The sequence below is a fragment of the Scardinius erythrophthalmus genome (assembly GCF_964197995.2).
Source record: "Scardinius erythrophthalmus genome assembly, chromosome: 3".
In the NCBI taxonomy this organism is placed as follows: Eukaryota; Metazoa; Chordata; class Actinopteri; order Cypriniformes; family Leuciscidae; genus Scardinius; species Scardinius erythrophthalmus.
The window spans coordinates 58,247,124-58,260,290 of NC_138223.1; the positions used below are offsets into that span (position 1 = coordinate 58,247,124).

Sequence of the window (13,167 nt, forward strand, 5' to 3'; positions counted from 1 at the left end):
TCGCCTCGTATATTTACAGGTAAAATGCGTATCAAATCAATAAGGGTTTGTTTGATTTGTCCAGTATTTTACATTAGACTCACACAGTTGAATAGTTAGTTAGTTAGTTAGTTAGTAGGGGTGTCAAAATTGACTGTTTCTACGATGCATCGTGATGCAGATGAGGACGATTCGGTATCGGTTCAGTAATAGACCATAACCGATTATAATGTACTGACGCTTTTCTGACGTCATTTGTGGCGTAGGCCTATGTGCTTGTCGCGGTAGCATACAATGGCAGAGGGAGGAGAGTGCGAGAAAATTAAAAATGCTCCAACTACTTTAAAGCCAACATCTGGGCACATTTAATTTCGGCTATTATGAACAACCTGGTAAGCACGACCTGCAGAAGACACGCGCTGTGTGCACTCATGTCACGCACAAATATTCATTTCATTCATGAAATAGAATATGCAGGAGGTAATACCACTAACTTCATAAACCACGTTAGCCGTTTTCACCCCGAGCTGTTAATGCCTGGCAGAGTCTGACTGCTTTAGGGGCCGATCACACCTGACTTGTTTTTTGCAGTGAGAGGCGCCTATTTTCAATTGCTTTCCTATGGCAGCGAGCGTTCTGCGCGCTGTTTATGCGCCCGCTGCGCCTCGCGTTTTACCGCCCGCTGCGCCTCGCGTTTTTGAAGTTGAAAAAAAAGCGACTCCGAGCGGAAAAAGCGCCCGACGTCATCACGTTTTTTTCCACTGTCCAATCGAATGAAGTGAGAGGCGGGCCTTCCGTTTAAATGATGAAAGCTACAGTTGCTTGAATGCCAGGAGAGTGCGATGATAGAGGGTAAACTTGTGGTGCTCTCGCGGGTTACAAGGAGCTTAACGACTTCACGAACCGTAACTACCACAATGTTAACAGAAAGTAAATAAAGGTAATAAAAGGCTGATTTGACGTTTACTTGACTGACAGGACAGCTGTTTCATTGGTTGCCTAGCAACATAAAAAACAACGCAGCGCACTGCTCGTTCTGTGTAATGTAAATTGCTGTGCACCTCGCGTTTTCGAACCTGAAAAACGCGTCAGGTGTGATCGGCCCCTTAGAGATGCGTGGATGAGCTCCAACGTCACTCGAATCCACAGCCAAAAATAAATCATCCACCCGCCTCAATAACTCTCTCTGATTTAAGTATCCGCACCCTATGGTCAAATTACAATTATTCTGTGTTGTTACGCGTGATTATAAATGGATGACCGTTAGCGGATTCGGCGACGGTTGATGCGCGCATCTCTATGGTAATATACTAACTTACACTGATTAATGAGCGCTGCTTTCAAATGAACATTTCTTTAAAACAAAATGTATTTGACAGATTTTCCTTTTCTTAATGGCATAAACAAGCTTTACTCCCTTGAAACTTGAACTGGAATGTCACTGTTTCTGTCACTGCGACTTCCCGAACAAGTGAGCACGCGCGCACACATCACTTTTGAAGTCAAATTTAAAATTGAGGATGCGGTGCATCGCGATGCATTGTGATATAGAATTGAACTGAATCGATGACATGATAATCGTGATCGAACTGAACCGTGAGACCAGTGTAGGTTCACACCCCTATTAGTTAGTAGTATTTTATTGTTCAGCCTTAGCTGAAAATTGGTCTTTGGTCTCGCCATACAATCACAAAACAATTAACAATACACAATATACATCAAAATTAAAATATTCACATTTCCTTCCTCTTATTCAAAAGACTTATTGCATTTGGTACAAAAGTTTGTTTATATATTGCTTTAATCGCTTTTGGTGTTCTGTAGCGAACACCAAAAACATGATAATTCAAATTAATTCAAAAACATGATTCAAAAACGTGATTCAAGGGGTGTGTTGTGTCTCTTGCTATAGTCAAAGGTTTTCTCTGAAAAGCAATTTGATATAACTGTGCGACTGATTTTTGCTTAGATCCTATAATTTTTCCTACTACTCTTGTAATTCTGTCTAATTTGACTTTATTCACAGATGTAACTCGTCCAAACCACAGTTATATTATACCCTAAAACACTCTCAATTAAACTTCTATAAACTCTTTGCAGAACATCTTGACTTACAGAATATTCCCTCAATTTCCTTAGCAAGAATAGCCTTTGATTTGCTTTCTTACAAATAAGATTCACATTATTTGTAGAAAGCTCTTGTAGAAAGCTTTTGTAACATTAAACACTACCGTTCAAAAGTTTGGGGTCAGTAGGAATTTAAATTTTATTTTTTGGGGAAAGAAATAAACTAAATAAATACTTTTATTCATCAAGTTAAACTGATCAAAAGTTACAGTAAAGACATTTATAATGTTACAAAATATTCTATTTCAAATAAATGCTGTTCTTTTGAACTTTCTATTCATCAAAGAATCCTGAAAAAAATTGTACACAACTGTTTTCAACATTCATAATAATAATTAATGTTATACTGGTAATGGTTGAATCCCAAACCCTCAAGCTAGAGTGAGTCTGGTGTGACCCCCAGGCTGGGAAACACTGGCTTAAAACACCAACATATCCTGGAGAGTTCTTTAGAAATAGGCCTAAATAAAACAATCAAATGTAAAATAATATAAAATGTGCTCTGTTTTTCATTCGATTGCTTCCTGTATAGGCACCATTGCGCGCAATATGAGGCAATATGTTAATATAATATAATATAATTTCTTAATTCCGCATTTCTTAAAAACATTTTCTTAAAACAGTGAATTGCTGTTTCAGTTTAATATTTAAACGTATAATTTCATTGTTTCCATCATTTCATTTACATTTATTCATTTAGCAGATGCTTTTATCCAAAGCGACTTACAAATGAGAACAATAGAAGCAGTGGAACTAACAGTAGGAATACAATATGCAAGTGCTATGACCCTTCTCAGTTTAATCTAACGCAGTACATGTTAATTGTTTTTTTTTCATATTTCAATATTAAAAATGTTATATTTAAAACATTAATCTCATAACATTATTATGCAATTGTAATTGCAGTGTAAATGCATCCATGGCTCCTCTGCATCTCCTCTGCAACAAGTTGCAGTCTCACACAGTGCAGCCTGAATCACAGTTGACTGATCGCGTGATGATGGCGGAGGATTTTTTGTGCAACAGAGCCTTAAACGTCTGATAAAATGTCTTATCTTGTAGAATGCACGCACAGCACTGCCGCTACGGAGTACGGAATCCCAAAGTGAAAGTAAAACGTCTCGGTTACATTTGTAACCGTCTCCGAGCCGTCTCCGATTTTGGGATCTCGCTCAGAGGACCGATCTACTTTGAGTGTAACTAAACGAGTCAATTTCACATTGGTATGCAATCATTGCATTCAGCTGCTCTGCCTCATCAGCGTGGGTATAAATGAGCAGCTGGTGCGTGATGCAATCAGTTTTTCGCTGAGGAGTTGAGCTGAGTTGGCGACCCAGGCCCCAGCAACGGTACAGCGACGAGACGAGATGTCTCCGTTCCCTCTCTCAGGGAACGAGGGTTACATATGTAACCTAGACGTTCCATATTGTTCGGTCACTCTCGACGTCTTGTCGTGACTGACGATTTTAGGATGCCTACCAAAGCGCCACGGGCGTTGCCTGCTTCCAGCGCCCTGGGCAAGCCTCCTATACCCTCTTACTCTTCTTGGCGATGAGACAGGGCTTACCCAGAGAGTATCCATCACTACTGTTCCGAATAACCCCTTTATAGTGACAAATATTGGATAACGCTGGGAATGCGTGCCTCCCTTCTTTTACAAACTAACTACTAACCTTGTGATGACTGTGCAATACCCTGAGTGGTTCTCACCATCCGGAGGATGACAACACAGGCAAGGACGGCAGGGCGGACTCTGCCAGGGGAGACACAGGCTTCATTAAGAGCTTGCCGTGGAACACGCATATGGAAACCTGCTGAAGGTCGTACATATGGGCATCCAGGCCTAGAGCTGGCTCTCGAGGATACATCAGTCGTAGACCTGGCACCGGACGCTCCGCAACGTCCGGACGCCATAGGGATGATCGGAGGACTAACTGCAGACACGACTAACATCGGAGGACTAGGCTATAAAACCTAGTGAACGTGTTGGGTGTTGCCCAGCCCGCAGCTCTATGTACAGATGTCTGTCAGCGAGGCGCCCTGTGCCAGAGCCCAGGAGGATGCAACAGAGTCTGGTAGAGTGAGCTCGTAACCTGAGAGGACAGGGCATACCTTGTGCTTGGTAAGCCAAGCAGATGGCATCCACTATCCAGTGGGCCATCCTCTGCTTGGAGACATTTACATTTACATTTACATTTATGCATTTGGCAGACGCTTTTATCCAAAGCGACTTACATTGTATTCAAGGTACACATTTTACATTTTGTCAGTTCTTGCTTTCCCTGGGAATCGAACCCATGACCTTGGCGTTGCTAGCGCCAATGCTCTACTGTTTGAGCTACAGGAAAGCCTTTCCCTTCTGCTGGCCTCCAAAACAGACAAAGAGCTGGTCTGAGGTCCTGAAGCTTTGTGTCCGTTCTATGTACACTGAGTGCTCGGACGGGACAAAGCAAAGCTTGGGCTGGGTCTGCCTCCTCAGCGCTTGCAGGTTCACCACCTGGTCCCTGAAAGGAGTGGTGGGAACCTTGGGCACATATCCAGGCCAGGGTTTCAATACCACGTTGGTGACACCCGGCCCGAATTCCAGGCACGATTCGTCGACCGAAAATGCATGCTTCCCCTACCCTCTTGATGGAGGCCAATGACAGCAGAAGCAAAGTCTTCATAGTTAGAAGCTTTAAGTCAACTGACTGCATAGGGTCAAATGGGATGAGCTGAAGTGCTCTTAGTACCAGCGTAAGGTCCCAAGAGGTTATGATGGGAGGTCGAGGAGGATTTAACCTTCTTGCCCCCCTAAGGAACCAGACGATCAGGTCATGCTTCCCAACCGATTTACCCAGTATGGGGTCATGGTATGCAGATATTACAGCAACAAAAACTTTGAGGGTGGAGGGGGACAGCCTCCGCTCCAACCCTTGCTGCAGAAGGAAAGCACGGCTCTGATCGAACATTTCCGGGGGTCTCCTTGGTGAGAAGAACACCACTCGACGAACAGGTTTCATAAACAGCTAACAGCGCATAAGCTCGTCTCGTAGACGGTGCTCGGGCTGAAGTGATGTTGTTAAGTACCTCTTTGGGTAAGTCACCTAGAACTTCCGCGAGTTTCCAGAGGTCTGGGCATGGGTGCCAGAGTGTGCCCCATCTCTGAGAAAGCAGGTCCTTCCTCAGAGGAATCGGCCAAGGAGGGGCTGTCGCGAGGAGCATTAGTTCTGGGAACCAGGTCCTGCTGGGCCAGTATGGAGCTACTAGCAGGACCTGCTCCTCGTCCTCCCTGACCTTGCACAATGTCTGTGCGATAAGGCACACTTGGGGAAACGCATATTTGTGCATGGCATGAAGCGACCTCAGATGCTTCTGACTCCAGAGGAGGAGGTGGCGGGTGAGTTGCGACATGTGGCGAGAGCGCAGACCACCTTGATGGTTGATGTACTCAACAGTTGCAGTGTTGTCTGTTTGGACCAGCACGTCTTTCCCCTGAAGGCACCGTTTGAGGCGGCTCAGAGCAAGACATACTGCAAGCAACTCTAGGCAGCTGACATGCCAATGCAGATGGGGTCCCGTCCAGACCCCTGAGACTGCATGCCCGTTGTACGTGGTCAAATCAAGTCAAGTCAAGTTTATTTATATAGCGCTTTTCACAATACAGATTGTATCAAAGCAGCTTCACAGTATTAAATTAAAATAATACATCAATGCTTGTTTCTAGTGGAAAACGTCCACGTTTGGTAATGCTGATCAATAGTATTGTTGATTGATTAATTAAATTAAATATCCCCAAATATCCCCCATCATACGTGGCACCCCAGTCGGTGGCAGAGGCATCTGTGAACACCACTGCATGTCGGGACACTTGTTTCAGGGGGACTCCTGCCCGCAGAAACAACGGGTCTGACCACGGGCTGCCACGCCCACCTCGGAACTCAGCCATGGAGCCAGTGCTGAAGCGGTCTCATATGGAGAAGACCGAGCGTACTACTATATGCCCAAGGAGCCTCTGAAAATGTTTCAGTGGAACCGCAGTTCTGCCCTTGTAAGTGTTCAGTCAGTTCAGCACCGACTGGACACACTCGTCTGTGAGATGTGCTGTCTGTGAGACCGAGTTCAAGAAAAGAGATCCTCTGCACTGGCAAGAGTTTGCTCTTCTCCCAGTTGACCTGAAGTCCCAGCTGGCTGAGGTGACTGAGCACCAGGTCCCTGTGTTCGCACAACTGAGCTCGGGACTGTGCTAGGATGAGCCAGTCGTTGAGGTAGTTGAGGATGCGAATGCCCTGCTCTCTCAGAGGAACAAGGGACAAGGGAACAAGCCTCCGTGATCTTGGTGAAAACACGAGGCGACAGGGACAGCCCGAAGGGTAGGACCTTGTACTGGTATGCACGACCCTCGAACGCGAAACGCAGAAATATTCTGTGTCGCTGGAGGATTGAGACATGGAAGTACGCGTCCTTCAGTTCTATCGCTGCAAACCAATCTTGGGGACGGATGCATTCGAAAATGCGTTTCTGCGTCAGCATTTTGAACAGTAGATTGTGTAAGGCCCGATTCAAAACTCGTTAGCCCTGACAAGTATTTACAGGCCCGGGGGGGGGGGGGGAGACACGGTTCCCCCCTTAGTGTGGAGTTAGGGGAAAGTTGCATGGCAACTGCCCGCTCCATGGGGGGGATACGCGCATAACCCTTGGCTGCCCCACCATCGAGAGTAGTGAGGGGGGAGGGGACCCTAGGACCACTACTGGCAGTAAAAGGTGCCGTCCATGACCTAGTGATCTCCTCATGCACCTCGGGGAAGAATGGCACCAGGGCAGGACGCTGAGAACCAGCACGGGCTGCCCCGAGAAACAAATCATCCAACCGAGAGGGTTCGAGACACGGTGGAGGGTTCCACATGAGCCTGACACTCTCGGCGGGCCGAGATAGCATGGGTCCGACTCGGGCAACACTGCCACACCCGAAGGGAGCAGCACAGCAGAGTCATCATCCCCGGATAGAGAGGGCTTTCCCTCCGATTCTGCGATCGACATCTAATCCTCCTCGGGGCGCCGAAGGATACGACTGGTGCAGACCTCAAGGGTGCCCGTTCCTCCGACGGTCAAGCTGGTTGCGGAACAGGGGAGTGAGTGGATCCCGGGGATGGTGGCCCCGCGGAACCAGTCCTCACTGTCACCCTCAGATCTCTCAAGCTACGGCCTGAAGTAGCCCCCCGAGGAGGATTAGATCAAGGCAGAGGCGAGGGGACTCCCATACCTTTAACCCCCTGAGGTCGACAATCAAGCCGGCGTGATCTGCTCGTTTTTTTTTTATATCAGTGCAAAATACTCTGTTGATTTTGATTTTACATACTTGTGTTGTACATCATTCAAAGCTGTTAAATGTCTTCTTTTATTTGTGTACACTCATAATAAAAACAAAATGTTGTGTTTTTCGTAAAACAAAGAAAATAAACATGATGCGCGTTCTGCCGTCTCTCTCAATGTGAAACTCATTCTGAAACGCGACAGAAAATGACCTGTAACTCAGCGAATGTTTGTCACACAGACTTGAAACGCATGTCTATACAACGCTTGGAATCTCTATTTTTAAAGTATGTAAATTATATAAAAAACAAATATTCTATTTTTAAGTAATCCATACGAAAGCAGCGGCATGTACAGTTTCTCAAACGCGTCCTAATTAACTATAATGTGACCACACCCACGCGCGCACGAGCGATTGACATGCAAATGATCCATGCGGAGAAATGCAGACCTGTAAACGCCCTCATTACCTCAAAACAAAGAAGCAGAGACTTCATAACTTACTCTTCTCTGCTTTCATCGGGTTTGGACAACTGTAAGCTGTGCTGTGCTGTGCTGTTTACCTTGAATTTACCTCGGATTTACCTCAGAAGAACGCGATTTGAAGATGAGAAGATCTTTAAGGTAAGACATGTTAAACTGGTCGTGCCAGATTAAAATGTATGTTATGAAATGAGTTTGGAGTAAAAACATGAACTAAGCCTAATGTCATATATGTACATGTATATATAGACAGAAACATGAAATGTGAACTAGAATGGTAGGTAGGCAACCTTTCAGTGCTTGTATACATGTTCGACACGAGGATGTTTTTATATTCTATAATAAAACACAGCATGGTAACAGTAGGCTAGTATATATATATTTATATATATATATATACACATTTATATATATATTTATATATATATATATACACATAGTGTGTGTGTGTGTGTGTGTGTGTGTGTATTCTGTACATTTAAAAAAAGATATTTTAACCTGAAAAATCTAAAATGTATTTCCCAAATTGTTCAGCATAGTTTCTCTTGATATCAGCATGTTCACAGCTGTTTTGTTGTTGTTGTTGTTTTTAGAGGAACAAGATGCCACTGAATAAGTCCTGCTGACTTCAACATTCACATAAGTCTCCATACATGAACATGCTAAAGTGAAAAAGTGAAAAATCAAACACCATGGAAATGAAAGGTATGTAGCCTACTATGTTTCAGGAATGGCACAAAGGTGTGTGACAGTTCAAGTCTCTGTCTTTAGTTCAGTGTGTTAAATAATGTGTTTTTTTGTCATTTGTGTATCTTTGGATTATGTTGTGTTGTAAATAAATTAAAAACAATCTAAAAGTCATTCTTTTTTAAATCTCCTCATTCTTTGTGCAAGGTTGCTCAGAATGGCAGGGCCTGATAGCTCCTAATAGGGCCATTAGGGAGTGTCTTTGTCTTTCTCAGGTGAGAAAAGCTTACATATTAATGAGGTGATCCGCCCCTTCGAATAAAGCTTTCTAACACAAAACACGTCGTAAAATTTTTAAATCAATATATTGTCTTCTCTGAATGAGCAGTCAGGATGATTTTCACATAGTTTTGAAGCAAATATTCTAGGCTACGTGATACAATTTTCAAAAGTCTTATGAAGAAATAATCAGTATGGGTTTCATGAGCTTATTTCAGTGACAATTGTTTTTTGTTTTTTCACAAACCACGCATAAATGTTATTATCTCAAAACTACAAACTTTTATATACTTGCTGCTGATATATTATTGTAGCAGAGTTTGTGCTGAATACAGTGTAATCAGACTTTAGCCATGAAAATGTCACAAGTAACAGAAATAAGCACAAATGTCAGAGCATGTCAGAACACCTCCAGGGCCCAGAAAACAGCTCAGACCCCAGAGGGTTAAGGAGTGAGAGCCGCAATCAGAGCTCTAAATGTTCATGTTCCTGCAGTGAGAACATGACTCATCCACGAACGCTGACATTGCATGCCGAATGCCCAAGCATACAATGCAGCGTCCGTGACCATCACCTGACGTCATGAAATGACCGCATCCAGAAACGCAGAAAAACTCGTTTTCTTACAGCGAAAGACTGATTGCATCACGCACCAGCTGCTCATTTATACCCCCGCTGACGAGGCAGAGCAGCTGAATTCAATGATTGCATGCCAATGTGAAATTGGCTCGTTTAGTTACACTCGAAGTAGATCGGTCCTCTGAGCGAGATCCCAAAATATCCCAAAACTCACCGCCTTAAAACAGCAATTTCACAACAATTATCAAGAGTCTGTGCGCTACAGATTATGGTTGCACTTGCACTTATAGTTTTGCAATTAATAAGACTAAGAGAAAACTTTTTTATTTTTATTATTTATACTGTTTTTATGTCTATGTTCAATTTGTGGAAAGGAGTTCAATCAGGAGGTCACACACAGCCTCAATCAGAAGTTCTGGAAGCTCATAATTCATGTACAGTAAAGTCTGAAGAGAATCATGTGAAATCATACAAGAGAAAAGCTAGTCAATTGAGTTTGTGGCAAAACCTCATACAGTGCTTGTATATTGTTGTCTTTCAATGCATATGATAATTCATTAGAAGATTATTAGTTAAAACGTTTCAAAATGCACCTGCAGACTGTTTTTCCAGTCATGAACTTTGTCATTGAGGATTTTTATAAAATATTGTGCAAAAATTTCGTCTTGTCTCATTCTCGTGAACCCAATCTCGTGTCTCGTCTATTCTCGTGAGATAAGTGTCTCGTCACACCGTTTTGAGTGGGTGTGCCACAAGTTTGTTTGTTTTTTAAGCCCCTGGAAATCAATTTATAGCGGAAATATCACCTCTTTATGGAAAAGTTTGTTTCTATTGTTGCTGTCAACATTGTTTTCGGAAGATACATTAAAAACGCAGGTAGCTTCTGTGTACGTCTCTACAATACATGGCATGATATGTGTCTCACTTGCTGCTTGTACATGATGCACCTTTTGTTTGATTTAATCCCGGATAATTCCAATTAAAGATTTAACCTAAATCGTGTGATTAACCCCCTGAGGTCGGCTATCGCGCCGGCGCGATAGGCTTGTTTTTTTCCTTATCAGTGCAAAAAAAAATCAAAATTCTAATATTAATTTTTATCTTATATGCTTGTGTTGTACATCAATCGATCCTGTTAAGTGTGTATTTTTTTGTGCATACTCATAATAAAAACAAAGTGTTGTGCTTTTCGCCAAATAAAGAAAAATAAACATGATGCGCGTTCTGCCGTCTCTCTCAATGTGAAACTCATTCTGAAACGCGACAGAAAATGACCTGTAACTCAGCGAATGTTTGTCACACAGACTTAAAACACATGTCTATACAACGCTTGGAGTCTCTATTTTTAAAATATGTAAATTATATAAAAAACAAATATTCTCTGTTTAAGTAATCCGTAAGAAAGCAGCGGCATGTACAATTTCTCAAACACATCCTAATTAACTATAATGTGACCACACCCACGCGCGCACGAGCGATTGACATGCAAATGATCCGGCAGAACGCAGACCTGTAAACGCCCTCATCACCTCAAAACAAAGAACCAGAGACTTCGGGAACTTACTCCTCTCTGCTTTTCATTGAGTTTGAAGACGTTTGTGCTGTGTTGTGCTGTTTACCTTGGATTTAGCTCAGAAGAATGCGATTTGAAGATGAGAAGATTTTTAAGGTAAGACATGTTAAACTGGTCGTGCCAGATTAAAATGTATGTTATGAAATGAGTTTGGAGTAAAAACATGAACTAAGCCTAATATCGTACATGTATATGCATCTGTAATACTCGGATTTGCGAGTCTCGAGGAATCCGTGCTTACCGAGTATTATGCGTGGGTTCTTGGCTATTTTCTGTATCCGTCGTGGTCACTTGATAGAGGAGTCAGACCAAGACTTCTGTGCTCAGAACTCAGTGTTTATTTCAACATTTGAACTCTATGACTCTACATCGTTCCACCCGATTACATCGTCCATTCCTCCATCCATCTCAACTCTCCTCTCTTCCTCTCTTTTTCAACCCCTCCCCTTTTCGCGTGTCTCTTACACTCGCGATATCTCGCGTACCATCTAACTTTATTTAAACCTTCCCATTTCAATTCTTACATAATACTCCCCTTCCTATAAGAAATGTCCTCATTTCTATGTATGTCGACACAAAACCCCATAAGAGAACATGTGATAACAGTGCATGTCATGAAATGTACACATTATATATATATTTTTCCCACTACTGTAAGGCCATGAGAACAATGAACTCGTCATACTGTTAAACAACTTACAGTGGTATCAAAAAAATAAAAAAATAAAAAATAAAAAAAATAAATTAAACAAAATACTCATTACACTATGCATACCGTATAATGATAGAACCAAGTCACATCAGAACCTCAAAGTACACTATTTAATACAACTGAAAGTCTTTCAAGTAAGCCGGCATTCGACGCAACCTTGGACGTTCGTGTGGTGCGGAGGACTGCGTGACAGGGGACACTGGGGAACCAGTGGGTACTCCCACTACCATCGAAGGTGGCATTTGGGGGGGCTGTACCAAGGAAGATGCGGGGCAAATGTCACTAGCATTATCCTTTGAAACATCAGGTAGGGGGCCGTACTGCGGCAATGGTTGGTGTGCTGGCGGCAAACGTGGCCTGGGGGGTCCAGCGGGAGGTCCTGGGGCTATTGGCGTAACATGAGGTGGAAGAAGACCTGATAACGTGTTCAGAGTGTTTGGTTTGTCGGTTAACTGAGGTGAGGGGGGTATGTGTGTTTGTGAGTGCTCAGTGATGTATGGCTTCATGCGGTTATAGTGAATGACTTTGGTCTTGGCGTGTGGTTTGGAAGTATCACGAACAGCAAAATCCACGGGGGTAAGACTACCAAGAGGTGCTATTGAATGTAAAACCTCATAAGGACCCACTCAGCGAGGACGTAGTTTATTATGCTTGTTGGCTGGGTCATCGAGGAGTACCAAGTCACCCGCCTTGTATGGAGTGTACTTCACATGACGATCATAGTAATGTCGCTGTTGTCCTTGCGCTTTGTCCCGGTAGGCAGTTGCTGACCGATAAGCAGAGGATAATCTGTGTCGTAGTGAATTAGCAAAAGCTGCAGGCGTGCCCGATGTGGCTAAAGTGATAGAGGTGCCATCCTGAAATAGCACGTCTAAGGGAACGCGGGCCTTGCGTCCATGCGCTAAAAAGAATGGCGTGAACCCGGTACTGGAATGATTGATGGTGTTGTAAGCTAATGCGACATGTGGGAGGTGTTCGTCCCATTCCCTACCAGACTCAAAGAGATATTTGGCAAGCTCATCTTTTAAGGTTCGATTGAAGCGCTCCACAGCGCCGTCACATTGGGCGTGGTAGGGAGATGTGCGGAGCTTTTTAATGGCCAATAACTTACAGAGATTTTGAATGAGGTCAGATTCGAATTGTCTGCCTTGGTCGGAGTGCAAGGCATCCGGAACCCCATGTTGCGGTATATAATGATCAAAAATGCAACCTGCCACAGAGATAGCTGTCTGATCCTTCAAAGGATACAGATTTACAAATTTAGTGTACAGGTCCATCATCACTAAAACTTAACGGTTGCCTTTAGTCGACAAAGGCAGCTCGGTTATGTCCGCAGCGACAATTTTGAATGGTCGATCAGGAGAAATGGAAATGAGTGGAGCTTGTGGTCGGGGTACAGGCGAACGTCGGGACTGACAGGCCGCGCATCGAGAACAATGTTTAGATATGTCTGCAG

General features: G+C 43.5%; 1 protein-coding gene across 1 annotated transcript in view; it reads right to left on the minus strand.

The window, feature by feature from the left end:
- LOC308687548 (uncharacterized protein) overlaps window positions 1–13,167 on the minus strand; it is a 101,726-nt gene that overhangs the window by 16,282 nt on the left and 72,277 nt on the right. The gene's annotated exons all lie outside the window — the stretch shown is intronic.